Source organism: Rhincodon typus, chromosome 23, assembly GCF_021869965.1.
Source record: "Rhincodon typus isolate 14 chromosome 23, sRhiTyp1.1, whole genome shotgun sequence".
Taxonomy (NCBI): Eukaryota; Metazoa; Chordata; class Chondrichthyes; order Orectolobiformes; family Rhincodontidae; genus Rhincodon; species Rhincodon typus.
Window position 1 is genome coordinate 40,774,568 of NC_063354.1, and position 4,527 is coordinate 40,779,094.

Here is a 4,527-nt window from a genome sequence, read left to right on the forward strand (position 1 = left end):
CTGATTGTAGATGGAACCCGGGCCCGGCCGTTGCCTAGTAACGGCGGCGCGTCCCTAGTAACCGCCCCCAGGGGAAGGGACACGCGCCCACCGAACAGCTGCACAGTGCATGCCATCAATGCTAGCACCCCAGGATAGAGATATAACGAGTTATTCGCGACTTAAAGCATGCACTGTATACAATGCATCATATTTGAGCAAAAGCAAAGTACTGCGGATGTTGGAAATCTGAAACAAACGCAGAATGCTGGAACAAAAACAGAAGTTGCTGGAAAAGCTCAGCAGGTCTGGCAGCATCTGCGAAGAAAAAAAAAGAGTTAACGTTTCGGGTCCGGTGACCCTTCCCGAGAAGGGTCTTCTTCTGAGGAAGGGTCGTCGGACCCGAAACGTTAACTCTGATTTTTTTCTTCCCAGATCCTGCCAGACCTGCCGAGTTTCTTCAGCATTCTGTGTTGCATTATATTTGAGCAATGGGTTATAGTGCATTAAGCAGGAAAAAAATGATTTTCAACACCCCCAGTAGCTCTGGTGTGAAAGCCAAATCTGAAATGCTGGAATAAAACTGAAGGACAGGAATGGCAGGATTCAGCAACAATGAATGACAAGGGAAATTGTAAGCTTAGTCAAAAGGAAAAAAGGAAGCATAGAATAGGTCTAGGCAGCTACATACTGACAAACTGTTGAGAAGTACAGAGAAATTAGAAAAAAATTTAAACGCGGAATTAGGAAGGCGAAAAGAGGCCATGGATATATTATGCAAACAGGGTCAAGGAGAATTCCAAGGCTTTTTATGTATATATAATAGAAGAAAGAGGGTAGCAAGGGAAGGAGTAGGTCCACTTAAGGACAAAGGAAGGAAGTAATGCATGGAGCCATAGGAAGTGAGACAGATCCTTAATGAGTACTTTGTATCAGTATTCACCGAGGAGGAGGACATAACTGATGTTGAAGTCAGGGATGAGTGTATGAATACTCTAGAGAATGTCAATATATTGAAGAAGGACATTTTGGATATCCTAAAATTGCATGAAGATAGACAAGTCCCCAGGGCCAGATGGGATCTATCCGAGGTTACTGCGAGAGGCAAGGGAAGAAATAGCTGGGGCATTAGCAGATATCTTCATAACGTATTTAACCGTAGAGAAGGTTCCAGAAGACTGGAGATTAGCCAATGTTGTTCCCTTGTTTAAGAAAGGAAGCAGGGATAATCCAGGAAATTACAGGCCGACGAGCCTGATGTCTATATGGGGAAGCTCTTGGAAAAGATACTGAGGGACAAGATATATGCATATTTGGAAGAAAGTGGACTAGTTAATGATAGGCAACTCTCCCGCTCTACACTGAATTAAGATCAACAAACATAGTACAGGCTTGGAAATGAAACCTACGACCTTGCTGGTCTCTGTAATTCAGGTACACTCAGCAGCTCAGGTAGCAGTATTGGAAAAGGAAAATAGAGTGAACAATGGGATTTTTGTTCTGGGACGAGAAACAAAAGGATAATAAGAAACATATAAAGATAATGTCACTCATTGTGGTTCAATATCCACTCCGTATGGTTTTGTATGGGGAAAGTCATGTCTCATCAACCTGATTGAATTATTTGAAGAGGTGACAAAGATAATTGATGAGGGCAGGGCTGTGGATGTAGTTTACATGGACTTTAGTAAAGCATTTGATAAAGTCCCACGTGGCAGATTGGTACAAAAACTAAAATTGCATGGGATTCGGGGTGGACTGGCTAGATGGATGCAAAACAGGCTTGATCAAAGAAAACAGAGGTTAGTGGTGGAAAGGTATTTTTCATAATGGAGATCAGTAACTAGTGGTGTTCCACAGGGATCAGTCTTAGGACCTCCATTGTTTGTAGTACATATAAATGATCTGGAGGAAAATGTGAGTTGTCTGATTAGTAAGTTTGCAGATGACACAAAGATTGGTTGCTGATAGTGCTAACGATTGTGAAAGGATACGACAGGACACAGATAGATTGGTGACTTGGGCACAGAAATGGCAAATGGAGTTTAAACCAGATGAATGTGAGCTGATGCATTTTGGAGGATCAAATTTAGATATACTGTAAATGGCACAACCCTTAGGAACATTAACATACAGACGGATCTGGGCGTGCTGGTCCACTGTGCCCTAAAAGTGGCAACACAAGTGACCAAGGTGATTAAGAAGGCATATGGTAGTGTGCCTTCAGCAGCCAGGGCATGGAGTACAAGAGTTGGCAAACCATGTTGCAGCTATATAAAACCCTTGTTGGGCCGCATATGTGTGCGGTTTTGGTTCCACACTACCAGAAGGACATGGAACCTTTGGAGAGAATGCAGAGAAAGATGTTGCCAGGTTTTTGAGGGCATTGGCTATGAGGAAAGGTTAAAAAGACTGAGATTATTTTCACTGGAAAGGTGGCAGCTGAGAGGAGACCTGAATGAGGTCTAAAAAATTATGAGAGGCATAGATAGAGTGGATAGTCAGAGGTTTTTTCCTAGGGTTGAAGCTTCAATTACAGAGCGGGAACAGGTTCAAGATGGGGGGGGATTGTTTAAAGGAGATGTGCAAGAGAAGTTTTTCATGCAGAGAGTGGTAGGAGCCTGGAGCGCACTGCCAGAAGAGGTGGTGAAAGCAAGCACGTTGGTGATGTTTAAGAGGCATCTGGATGGTTACATGAATAGGGAGGGAATAAAGGGATATGGACAGAATAAGGGCAGAAGGTTTTTTTTTAGGTCAGTCAGGGCATGATGATCGGCACAGGCTTGAAGGGCCAAAGGGCCTGCTCCTGTGCTGAACTTCTCTTTTGTTCGTTTGTTCTAAAACAAAACGGTTCTGACAAAGAGTCACTGGACCCGAAACGTTAACTCTGCTTTCTCTCCACAGATGCTGCCAAACTTGCTGAGTTTTTCCAGCAATTTCTGTTTTTGTTTCTGAGATGCTGGAAGGGCCCCTGAGTTCAGGCAGCCTCTGTGGATACAGAAACAGCTGACTTCTCAAAATTGACGAAAGGATATTGACCTGAAATGATGGGTTGGATTTTTGAGCCCTCACTTAGCTAGGAATGGAGGTGGGCAGGAGTTACAAATAGCTCCAGCAGCCGTCATCCCCCACCTCTAGGTCATTTTTTTTGTTGTGGCAGCAAGTAGCCGACTTAGGGCCAGTTAAGGGAGGCTGGCTGGGGATTTTCCAATAGGCTTATATATTCCAGTGGGCAGCAGGGGCTGGATTAGGGGTTCAGTGAGTGGGTATGGGGTAGCAGTTGTCCAAGAGGTCCTCCCTCTTTCCTGGCTGTGAAAGCAGCTGCAGGCCCGTCTGTGAAGGTTACAGGAGCCAACTTTTCATTTAAGTTTCAAAAAGTAACACCCCGTTATCTGCCAGTGGATCCCTGTGCTCCTTTTACTCTGTATGACTCACCAGTTTCCAAAGCTGACCCACCACCCTCAATGGATAATGACTTCATCTCCAAACCAAATGTATAGCATACCTTCATGGAAACCACAATGAGTGACATTATCTTTATAGGTTTCTTATTATCCTTTTGTTTCCCGTCCCAGAACAAAAATCCCATTGTTCACTCTATTTTCCTTTTCCAATACTGCTACCTGAGCTGCTGAGTGTACCTGAATTACAGAGACCAGCAAGGTCGTAGGTTTCATTTCCAAGCCTGTACTATGTTTGTTGATCCCATTCAGTGTAGAGCAGGAGATTTGCTGCAACTCACCCCAGTCACGCTTGAGACAAAGGAGAGGGAAAGGGTGACTTGATTGAGGTGTAAAAGATCCTGAACCATCCTGAAAAAGTAGATATGGAAGGGATGTTTCCTCTTGAGAGTGAATCCAGAACTAGGGAGCACAGTTTTAAAATCAATGGGTTGCCCTTTTAGGACAGCGATGAGGGGGAATTTGTCTTCTCCGTGTGTTGTGTGACTTTGGAATTCTCTGGCTCAGAAGATGGTGGAAGTGGTGATTGAACACTTTTCAAGGCAGAGGTAGGTAGATTCTTGTTAGGCAGAGAGACCAAAGGTTGTCAGGGATAGATGGGAAAGTGAAATGTGGAATTTGGAATGCAAAAAGATCACCCATGACCTTATTGAATGGATAATCAAACTTCTGTTCTAATTTGGCATATTTGTAAGTAAATCATGTAGGACTCCTGCTCTTGATCTCAATTCAAACGAGTATCTCCTGGTGGGTGCTGTAGGTTGAGAACAGAGTTGGACTTAGCTGTGGTTACCACCCAAGGTCCAGTGGCTTGTGAGCAATCACCTTTTCAATCAAGCTTCACACATGAAGAATATCTGATCAGTTGAAAATACTGGCAGAACATCTCTGCCTCGTGAGCTGTAACCTTGCAGTGCTCAACAGTTTTGTGAGAGGAGGAGGAGGAAAATTTACAGGAATAAATAAAGTAAGCGCACCATCTGTTTGAAGAACTTTGAAATCTGTGATTCTTGTTCTTGTTTCATACAGTTCTCTGATGATGACAGCTTGGAAACACTGCATGTAAAACCCACAAAGTTCTGCTGTT